We start from the raw sequence: 11,950 nt of genomic DNA on the forward strand, positions 1-11,950 counted from the left end.
CGTTCCATCCCCCAGATGCAAGGTAAAGCCGAGATTGCGACATTCTGCCGCTGCAAACTGGAGGAGGCAAGGAGGGTGTCTAGGACGACGCTCTGCGAGTCAGTGCTAGCCCTAGCCTTGCTCCCCTGCCACATCCCCTCTCCAGTAAGGTGGAGGGAATGCATCCAAATGCACCCTGCTACAGGATGAGACTCATGCTTCCGACATGCAATTTCACAATTATCCTGTATGTCTCCCATGCTGAACTTTACCCATGGGCTGCCAGTTCTTGATCCAAATGTCCAATTTCTTGTTTTCAGGAAACAAGACATTTTAACAACCACGTGTATAAACATTTTGAGTAAAACATAGCACCACATTTTTTGTGACAAAATTTCAGCTTAGGTAAAAGACCATCTTTTTATTAAAAATACATTAATTCAAAAAATATCGATCAACTGTATTTAATGTGCAGCGGCAGTCAAAAAAGCAGACAGCATGTTGGGAATTATTAAGGGATAAATAAGACAGAAAATATCATATTGCCTCTATATAAATCCATGGTGCGCCCACTGTACAGGGCCGGCTTTAGGCCAATTCCACCAATTCCCCCGAATCGGGCCCCGCGCCTAAGAGGGCCCCGCGCCCAGTGGCAGGGCCGCCGGGGTGGGGGCAAGTGGCCGAGAATCCCTTCCCTGGCTAGAGGCTCCTTTTTAATTTTTACTCACCCGGCAGCGCTCCGGGTCTTCGGCGGCACTTCAGCGGCGGGTCCTTCACTCGCACAGGGTCTTCGGCAGCACTTCAGCAGCAGGTCCTTCAGTGCCACCAAAGACCCGGAGCGAGTGAAGGACAAACCGCCGAAGACTACGAGTGACGCCCGGTGAGTACAAGCCCCACATGTTTTTTTACGTGTTTTTTTTTGTTTTTTTTTTCAGTCATCCCTGCCGGGGCCCCGTCAAAACTGTTCGAATCGGGCCCCGCACTTCCTAAAGCCAGCTCTGCGCCCACATCTTGAATACTGCATGCAGATGTGGTCTCCCATCTCAAAAAAGATATATTGGAATTGGAAAAGGTTCAGAAAGGGCAACAAGAATGATTAGTGGTATGGAATAGCTGCCATATGAGGAGAGATTAAAAAGTCTGGGACTTTTCAGCTTGGAAAAGAGATAACTAAGGGGGGATATGATGGAGCTCTATAAAATCATGACTGGTGTGGAGAAAGTAAATAAGGAAGTTTCACCCCATGCATCTGAAGAAGTGAGGTTTTTTACCCACGAAAGTTTATGCCCAAATAAATCTGTTAGTCTTTAAAGTGCCACCATACTCCTTGTTGTTTTTGTGGATACAAACTAACACGGCTACCCCCGATAAATAAGGAAGTGTTATTTTCTCCTTATAACACAAGAACTAGGGGTCACCAAATGAAATTAATAGGCAGCAGGTTTTAAACAAACAAAAGGAAGTATGTTTTCACACAATTTTTTCTACTTGAGATGTATCCAAAAATCTCTCTAATGAATTTTTACCAGGCTCAGTATGATAAATATGATCCTGGAAGGGAAGACTTATATTGACTATTGCCAGAAAAGAATCAACCCATCCAAGGAAACAGTGTGGGCAGAGTATCTGGCAGGTAATGATAATGGGCAAACTAGTGTCATTATTAAAGGACAAATACTGTTGAGTACATAGCACCCTGGCAGTTATTTCATGGGACTGTTGAGAAAGATCTGAAATTAGGACCATAAACCACTGAATCTGGAAAATTCTGCTGAAACTTGAAATCATAGGTGCTGACTCCGTGGGTGCTCCAAGACAGGAGCACCCAGGGGGAAAAAATGGTGAGTGCTGAGCACCCACCGGCAGCCCCCTATCAGCACTTCCCCCTCCCTCCCCACACCACCCTCCCATCACAATCAGCTGTTTCACGGCATGCAGGAGGCTGGGGAGGGGAGGGGGAGGAGCGAGAATGTGGCATGTTTCGGGGAGGAGCTGGAACGGGGCGGGAAAACATGGAGCAGGGGTGGGAAGAGGTGGGGTGGAGGCAGGGCAGGGGTGTGGCCTTGAGGGAAGGGGTGGAGTGGGGGCGGGGCCTGGGGCACAGCTGGTGCTGATCAAGCACCCCCCCGGCACAATGGAAAGTCGACGCCTGTGCATGCAGAAACAGAGCCCTCTGCATGAGACTCTTACCTATGCCATATAGAAGTGTGTATCGGGTGAGATGAGGTGCCATGTAGTCAGATGCTTTTGCACACCGGCTGTATTGCTCTTCTTTCAGGAAATCGTCTATAGTCTGGAAGTATCTTTTCAGTTTCAGGCTGGTGAGCAGGAGGTTCTCATTTCCTGAGTAGGTTATCTCCTTTCCCTTCTCAGCACTCAAACACGTCACCACGTTCTCAATCTGCTGGTGAAGACCATTTTGGAATTCCTTTATGGAAGTCCCATTCCAGGCAGCTTGGGTAAGATTGTCATTAAAGATATGGAAGAGCTCTTGGAGGATCTGCTGGATGGCTACCTTGGCATTCTCTTGCTGGGACAGTCAGATCTTGAGGATATCTCTGGTCTTGAAAGCTGTCCTTTCATTTAGACATTGAAAGGGAAAGTTTCCACCCATTTTCTCCAGATGCTCGAAACTCTCGCTGTTCATTCTGGTTTGTAGAACATAAATCCTGTTACAGTCCAGACATGAGATTTCACTGGAAAAGAGCAGCATGAGGCAACATTGCAGCAACCACCTGCTGATCATGATGATGTCTTAGATTCCTTGTGTTTGTGTAGAACTTGAGCAAGTTCAAGGTCTTTCTTAGACTTTTGTGTTTTTGACCCATGTCTCTGAATGTAAGTATTCTGTAGGAAAAGATTTTTCTTTTGTCACTTTCTACTTTTCAAGGTTTTTCCTGCTTGAGGTTTTCACTTTCAGTTTCCTTCTTTTTATTTAGTGGAAGTGAACAAGTCATTAGAAGAACAAAACCACAGTCATTACCTTTTTTAATATTAAAGAATCCCTACATTTCTTTCCTTAGGTCCCCCCTGCTCTCTTAGATAAAGAAAATTTAAAGACTAAGAAGAGTTGATGATTAACAGTGTCATCCAGTTACAGGTTACAGTAGGGACTTGTCTGTCTACTCCCAAATTCCTGTAGTTAGCACTGCTAGGCAGTGAATGTCTTTTACGGCAGTAAGACTATCCATGCTTTTAAGTGATAACAATCAATTTTGGCAGATGGGCGGGAGGGGCGATTACTGCAGAGCTTCTTTTTGCTAGACTCTGCAGATAACAGTAGTCAAGTGATGTGTAAAGCTGCTGTTCCTTCACTTTGCCAGCAGGTGGAAAACTTTCCCTCTCTGGTGTCGCACTCAAAATCAGAAAACACTGCTATGCTCTGGCTGCCTCATTTCCTCCTTCCAATCTAATATTGTAGGGACCTCTTAAAATTTGATAAGCATGGAAAAAATTCCTATGAGAGATTGGGGCCAGACAAGTCTCTATTAATCTCACGCAATTTCCTGGCCATTTGAAATATGAGAGAGGAAAAGCCATGTGTGCAGGGAATACAGGAGGATGGACAGAGGGCACATAGAAACTGGGAGGTTTACTTAAGAACCCGATACCAGCTGTGAAAAGCCTGAGGAACAGGTACAGTCGAAGGGTAGGAACATGTTATCTTCTCGGGCACTTCTGAGTAGTTCCCAGTGATATAGTGTAGTGACATGGAAGGGAGTTATCCAAAGAGATTGTGTGGTTGGTAATAAATATGCTAGAGTGACTGACATAAATGAATATCACTTTTAAATATGTTTGCCTTTTCACCATTCAAGCTTTATTCTTTTTTCAATGTGCATTTCATTGAGCTTGGACATTGAAATTCAGGTGGTCTGATGAATGAAGTGTGCATCCTGTAGCAAGATTCACTTTCTATTTGTCATACCATAGCACTAGGCTGTCATTTTGGAGTTTCCATCAGTGAAGGGGAACAGTTTTCAACACAAAAATTGAAAAGGAATTTTCATATTAATTTAAACAAAAGGAAAAGAAGAAAACAAACATATCTGTTCATGTCACTTCTTTTACATCTCCCTGCCCCATCACCTCAAGCACTCTCTTTAATCATAATCTAGAGTTCCTAAACTATTTGGAAGTGTCATTTTAAAGAATGCAGTGTCACTTTAAAGGGATCCATTCATACCAGAGGCTCTGCACCCCAATCTCACATTCACTCCAGTGGGAGTTCTCTGTGTGCATTTCCTGGCAAGTTGAAGCTTCAGGAGATAATATTCATATGAAAGAGAGAGAAATTTTAAAATCTGAATCTTAACAAGAAAAGCTAAAATAAAAAAGTAATGCTGGGCAGGGGTTAGCTGGTCTGAGAGGGGAATTGATTCCGGCGAAGGGCCGCCCCTGTCTCAGGGAATAAATCTACAATGGGGTCATCTCCCTGCTCCTCCCACTGGCCACACACAGCCAAAACCAATTCTCCCTGTCAAAGTATGGCTTCATCATGTTGAAATGGTACCCATTGGCTGTGAGCCCAGTTAGACAGTTCCACTACATAGTTTACCTCATTCAGCTGCTTGATGACCTTTACCCAGAAGGTGGCCATGGACATAGTGGGACCCCTCAGCAAGGCAACTCAGACAGGGAAAAAAAACATTCTGCTGGTGGTATATTTTGCTACTCGCTATCCCGAGGCGGTGGCCTTGTCCTCTATCAAGGCAGACATTGTGACAGATGCCTGCTGACAGTTTTCAGCAGGGTGGGGTTCCCCAAGGAGGTCTTTACAGACCAGGGCTCCAATTTCATGTCAACTCTGCTCCGGTGCTTGTGGGAGAAGTATGGGGTCGACACACCTGGGCCTCAGCGTATCACCCTCAGTCCAATGGGCTGGTGAAGAGATTTAATGGAACCCTAAAGATGGGGGGAGGGATAGCTCAGTGGTTTGAGCATTGGCCTGCTAAACCCAGGGTTGTGAGTTCAATCCTTGAGGGGGCCACTTAGGGATCTAGGGCAAAATCAGTGAAGGCAGGGGGCTGGAATCGATGACCTTTCAAGGTCCCTTCCAGTTCTAGGAGATGGGATATCTCCATTATGAAATGAAATGAAATGATGCTGAAAACATTTATGAACTAGCACCCACAGGACTGGGACAAGTATTTACCCCACCTGCTGTTCACATACCGGGAAGTGCCCCAGAAATCAACCAGGTTCTCTCCTTTTGAGTTGCTATATGGGAGGAGAGTGAGGGGACCCCTGGACTTGATGAGGGACGAATGGGAGGGGAAAGCCTCCCTCGATGGAAAATCAGTGGTGGAGTATGTACTGACTTTCCAGGAAAAGCTCGCTGAGCTCATGGACTTGGCTGCGGAGAATTTAGCCAGGGCCCAAGGGAAGCAAAAGGTCTGGTACAACCGCTCAGCGCGTGCCCGCTCCTATGCTACCGGGGACCAGGTGATGGTTCTCATTTCCATGAGAAAGAACAAACTACAGGCTGCCTGGGATGGGCCCTTTAAGGTAACTAAGCAGCTAAATGAGGTAAACAATGTAGTGAAACCCTTGCAGCCAGAGTTGGGTGCCGGCACAATGAGAGTCCATGAAAATGTTTCAGAGTAGCAGCCATGTTAGTCTGTATCCGCAAAAAGAACAGGAGTACTTGTGTCACCTTAGAGACTAACAAATTTATTTGAGCATAAGCTTTTGTGGGCTACAGCCCACTTCATCGGATGCATAGAATGGAACATATAGTAAGGAGTTATATATATATATATACACACATACAGAGAACATGAAAAGGTGGGAGTTGTCCTACCTACCAACTCTAAGAGGCTAATTAATTAAGAGAAAAAACTTTTGTAGTGATAATCAAGATAGCCCATTACAGACAGTTTGACAAGAGGTGTGAGGATACTTAACATGGGGAAATAGATTCAATGTGTGTAATGGCTCAGCCATTCCCAGTCTCTATTCAAGCTTAAGTTGATAGGGTCTAATTTGCATATTAATTCAAGTTCAGCAGTTTCTCATTGGAGTCTGTTTTTGAAGCTTTTCTGTTGCAAAATTGCCACCTTTAGGTCTGTTACTGAGTGGCCAGAGAGGTAGAAGTGTTCTCCTACTGGTTTTTTAATGTATTTGTGTCCATTTATTCTTTTGCATAGAGACTGTCCAGTTTGGTCAATGTACATGGCAGAGGGGCATTGCTGGCACATGATGGCATATATCACATTGGTAGATGTGCAGGTGAACAAGCCCCTGATCACGTGGCTGATGTGATTACATTTCTTCTGGGACGATTAGATCCTCAATAGCTGAACACATCTTTCTGAAACTAATTCAATGCAAGAATGGCCATACTGGGTTAGACCAAAGGTCCATCTAGCCCAGTCCCCTGTCTTCCGACAGTGGCCAATGCCAGGTGCTTCAGAGGGAATGAAGAGAACAGGTATTCATCACATGATCCACCCCATCACCCATTCCCAGCTTTGGGCAAACAGAGGCTAGGGACACCACCCCTCTTTCCAACAGATTTTGCAATTTAAAGCAGATTCACCTAGTCCCTTAACTGTCATCATAAAGACACATGTACATATGCTGGACATAGACATTAGAGAAGCAATCTGCTACAAATAAGTGGAACAACTTTTACATTTCTATCTTTCTTGTATGACTCTCAGGGCCAAATGTTTAACAGACCTCCTTAAAGGCTTTCTCAACATTTGTAGGCAGATTTATTTGCATGGCAAATCGGTCAGTTACATGTAGTTTCTGGATTTGCATAAGATTTTGTGCAAATGCCGAGGTTTGGCCCTAAAAGATCTGTTAGCTAGCACTCAAACAGGAATCTAAAACCTACTTCTAAAGCAGATAGGTAATTTATTTACTGGCTTTGAAATATTGGCTCCACCTCTTCAGTATCTACCGTCTGTCCATTAGTCCTTCCCAGAAGGTCAGTAACCATAATATCCACTTTTATAAATAAGATATTTGTATGCCAAGAAGGGACACCATCAAGGTGAGTTGTCCTAACTCCCTACAAGAAGTTATCATGTTGTAGCAGACCACGGACTCACCGGCACAGCGCCTCCTGCTGGTCTTCCGGGAATTAGCTCAGAGCGCCCTCTGCTGGCCACTGTCTCGCTTGCCTCAGGCGCCCACGTCCCTCCTAGACCCCAGTGGTGTCCCTTACCTCTAGATTCTGTCCCCAGCTGTCCCCACACTCTGGGTCTCCCCTCCCAGGGGAACCCCCTCCCCCTATGCTCACCTTGCCTCAGTGGCTACTGCCAGTCATTATCTAGCCCCCGTTCTCTGGAGCAGACTGCAGTCTGTAATAGTCACTCATCACTGGCAAGGGGGTAGGACCAGCTGCTTCCGCCTATCCCTAGGCTACACCTCTCCAGCCCCAGTACCTCTTTAGGCTTTAAACAAGGCGTCAGCCTGGGGAGTTGCCAGGCTGGAGCTTCCCAGCTCCTCTTGCCTTGCCCCAGCCCTGCTCTGCATCAGGTACCCTCTGTTCCCAAGCAGCTAGGCCCTTCCCACTCCAAGGCTGGAGTGAGACTGACCTAGCTCCTCCCAGAGCCCTTTTAACTAGGGTTACCATACGTCCGGATTTTCCTGGACATGTCCGGCTTTTTGGTCCTCAAATCCCCGTCCGGGGGGAATTGCCAAAAAGCCGAACATGTCCGGGAAAATGCCGGCATCCCTGCCCCAAGCCCCTGTTTAGCTGAGCAGCTCCGTCAGGCTGCGAGCTGCAGGCGGATTCCCCGCTGCAGCGGCAGCTGCTGCTGCTCCCCCCAGACACCTCAGCTCTGTGCAGTTGAAGAGCTGAGCTGCCCGAGCGCTACCGACTTCACGGTTTGCCGGGCAGCCCCCAGACCTCCAAACCTGCTGTGCCCCCCACCGGGCGCTTCCCCAGCGCAGCCGGAGCCCGGGAGGGGAAGCGCCCGGCCAGGGGCACAGCGGGTCTGGAGGTCTGGGGGCTGCCTGGCAAACCGTGAAGCCGGTAGCGCTCGGGCAGCTCGACTCTTCAGCTGCACAGAGCTGAGGTGTCTGGGGGGAGCAGCAACTGCCGCCATGGGGGAATCTGCCTGCAGTTCCCCCCAGACACCTCAGCCGGGCTCCGGCTGCACTGGGGAAGTACCCGGCTGGGGGAAGGGTCTGGAGGTCTGGGGGCTGCCCGGCAAACCATGAAGCTGGTAGCGCTCGGGCAGCTGTTTCGCGAGGCGGAGAGGGAGGAGGGGGAATGCGGGGCGCTCAGGGGAGGGGGCGGAGTTGGGGTGGGGACTTTGAGGAAGGGGCGGAGTTGGGCCGGGGCCAGGGCGGGGAAGGGGCGGAGTTGGGCCGGGGACTTTGGGGGAAGGGGCGGGGTTGGTGCGGGACCGGAGGCGGGAAAGGGGCGGGGCCAGGGCCCCATGGAGTGTCCTCTTTTTTTAAACCTTAAATATGGTAACCCTATTTTAACAGGGCCAGGTGTGGCCTGATTGGTGTGGCCACAGCTGTGGCTGCCTCCCCAATCAGCCTTTAACCTTGTTTTCCAGGAGCGGTTTAACTGCCCCACTACACATGTGTATGTTAAATTGAGGGGAAAACAGTTGGTAAAGAAACAGATTTTTGTTTTATACTTCAGGTATGCACAACAGAAACAGGAAACAACCCCATCCCAGATGAAGCCCTGGCTGCAACAACACATGCCTTTATCTTCCACTTAACTTCCTCAATCAGCCCAATCTAGATGAAGCTTCATCTGGTCCAGGATGCTGGAACAACTCCTGACAGCATCACCTTGGCAACAGCTTATTATGCCATGCTCAATGAACTGCAGTGCAGGATTTGCTTTGAGGTCCTAGCCCTAATCTATAAAGCCCCAATAATGTGAGCTAGATCAGGGGCTCTGTGCAACCTTTCAAGAATATACCAGTCCACACAAGAAATACGACTGGCAGAGCTTGGAGGGGAAAAAACAACACTCACTGCTCAAGTTACACTTTCCTCTGGAGCTGAGAGCCCTTGTCTGTGGAGCATCCCTCTGCTGGAGCTCAGGAAGAGCCCCTATATTTTACAAACTAAAATGCTGGAACATCCTTGAAGTTTTAGCGATTTTAGTGCTACTACCCTTACCAGATCGATTTTAAGAGCGGAAGGGGGACGCATTCATTTTAAAATCGACCTAACACAGCTAAAATTGGCCTAACCCTGTAGTGTAGACCAGGGCTTAGGGTTAAGCCCTTTCTTTGATGTTTTTCCTTGACCTGAAATGAAAACAAATCTAGACTGAAGAGTATGTTTTACTCTGTGAGTATGAGCATGAAAAACATCGTTCCTGTGACTTGGAATCACCTTTGCCAGAGCCTGTGGAGGTTCTTTACCTTGTGTAAGTTTTTGTGTTTAGGTAACAACTGTAGCACCTGTCTTGTCTATTTATGTTCTTCTGCTTGTACGTCAGTCTGTGTTGTGATCCTGTGTGTCATATCAGTGCACTTACATTTTCTCATATATTATACAAAGAAGTATCTGACAGATGTTCAAGGAGCAGATTTATACCACACAGATTTATACACGGGGAGAATTGATGCATTCTGAATTGTATATTTAGTGTGTGTTTTTGAAAGTCATAACATTTCAATATAGAAGATACTTTAACATTATCTTGCAAATGTCAGTTGCATACATGCTGCAATTATCTGTGCATTTGACCATCACCAGCATGAATACACAGTCAAGTAACTGAAAACAATCACCCCACTAGATATGAAATTGTTCTTTTGTGAAAGGAGTTGTGCTGAAGGGTTGCCATGTTGTCAGAAGTTCAGACGAATATAGGTCAAGATGAGCCTGTCTTTTAGACAAAAAGCTCCCCAAAGCTGGAAAGCCCCTCAAGGGAAATTAACTTTTCATGAAGAAACTATGAAAACATTTTTGTGCATATTAATTTGCTTAGTCTCCCAAGTCTTTCTTTTTATAAGAAATTTGAGATTTTTGCTTCAAATTTTTGAAAGACTTTCTGCAAAGCAGAGAAATCAGACTTACCAGAGCCCCCAGATTGTCATGGGCTATGCTCCCCATTCTCCCATGACTCTCCAGGGGTGTTGGGCATCTGTATTCCACACCAGGGTGAAATCCCAGGGAAAGATGTTGCAGGGTATTGAAAGCAAATGAACAAAACTGCAAATCCAGTATATGAATGAGACCATTCTTTTGGTTGCTCTTATTACTTGAAGCTTCACACCCCCAGCACCCATTGTTCCAGCCTGGGGCAGTCCTGGCAGGGTGGCTGTAATAGAATCATGCTGATAGGGACCAAAAGGCAGGTCTGACAAAGCCCTAGAAGTGATGCCGACCGTCAGGTGCTCTGTGTGGAAAGATTTTGTGTTCTGTGTGGAAGCCATCGGGTCATCTATTTCTATGATGAAAGTGGGGCAAACTATTTCCTCCTGCCTGGTAGTGAGATGATAAGGGTGAGCTTAAGTGGGGATATATTAGTGGTGTTTTCCTCCCTTTTTATCTACCTGTGGTTGGCTTTCCCACAGGAAGACCTAAAGTCATAGATGATGGATAACATCAAATGGCTCTTAAATAAATTAAAAGATTCTTCCACGTAGCACAGCTTAAAAACAATATGACGGAATGATTGTCAGGAAGTTCTCCTCTGCATTATAGGGGTAATGAAGAAGTTAGACTTGAGGAAGCGTTTGTATGGCTCCCAGGTGCAATATGACCAGGTCAAGGCCCCTCTCCAGCCACTCCCCATAATTGAGGTTCCATTTCAGCATAAAGCAACAGAGGGTCCGGTGGCACCTTTAAGACTAACAGAAGTATTGGGAGCATAAGCTTTCGTGGGTAAGAACCTCACTTCTTCAGATGCAAATAATGGAAATTTCCAGAGGCAGGTATAAATCAGTATGGAGATAACAAGGTTAGTTCAATCAGGGAGGGTGAGGTGCTCTGCTAGCAGTTGAGATGTGAACACCAAGGGAGGAGAAACTGCTTCTGTAGTTGGATAGGCATTCACAGTCTTTGTTTAATCCTGATCTGATGGTGTCAAATTTGCAAATGAACTGGAGCTCAGCAGTTTCTCTTTGAAGTCTGGTCCTGAAGTTTTTTGCTGTAAGATGGCTACTTTTATATCTGCTATTGTGTGGCCTGGGAGGTTGAAGTGTTCTCCTACAGGTTTTTATATATTGCCATTCCTGATATCTGACTTGTGTCCATTTATCCTTTTACGTAGTGACTGTCCAGTTTGGCCAATGTACATAGCAGAGGGGCATTGCTGGCACATGATGGCATATATAACATTGGTGGACATGCAGGTGAATGAGCCGGTGATGTTGTAGCTGATCTGGTTAGGTCCTGTGATGGTGTTGCTGGTGTAGATATGTGGGCAGAGTTGGCATCGAGGTTTGTTGCATGGGTTGGTTCCTGAGTTAGAGTTGTTATGGTGCAGTGTGTGGTTGCTGGTGATAATATGCTTAAGGTTGGCGGGTTGTCTGTGGGCGAGGACTGGCCTGCCTCCCAAGGTCTGTGAAAGTGAGGGATCATTGTCCAGGATGGGTTGTAGATCACTGATGATGCGTTGGAGAGGTTTAAGCTGAGGACTATAGGTGATGGCTAGTGGAGTTCTGTTGGTTTCTTTTTTGGGCCTGTCTTGTAGCAGGAGGTTTCTGGGTACATGTCTGGCTCTGTTGATTTGTTTCTTTATTTCCTTGTGTGGGTATCGTAGTTTTGAGAATGCTTGGTGAAGATCTTGTAGGTGTTGGTCTCTGTCTGAGGGGTTGGAGTAGATGCGGTTGTACCTTAGCGCTTTGCTGTAGACGATGGATCGTGTGGTGTGTCCAGGGTGGAAGCTGGAGGCATGAAGGTAGGCGTAGCAGTCGGTGGGTTTTCGGTATAGGGTGGTGTTAACGTGGCCATCGCTTATTTGTACTGTGGTGTCTAGGAAGTGGACCTCCTGTGTAGATTGGTCCAGGCTGAGGTTGATGGTGGAGTG

At 46.7% G+C, this 11,950-nt stretch overlaps 1 pseudogene; it reads right to left on the reverse strand.

Annotated features, from left to right (window-relative positions):
- Positions 1 to 247: 247 nt before the first annotated feature.
- LOC128839323 (interferon beta-like) lies at positions 248 to 2,725 on the reverse strand (annotated as a pseudogene).
- Positions 2,726 to 11,950: the final 9,225 nt, after the last annotated feature.

Source organism: Malaclemys terrapin, chromosome 6, assembly GCF_027887155.1.
Source record: "Malaclemys terrapin pileata isolate rMalTer1 chromosome 6, rMalTer1.hap1, whole genome shotgun sequence".
NCBI lineage: Eukaryota > Metazoa > Chordata > Testudines > Emydidae > Malaclemys > Malaclemys terrapin.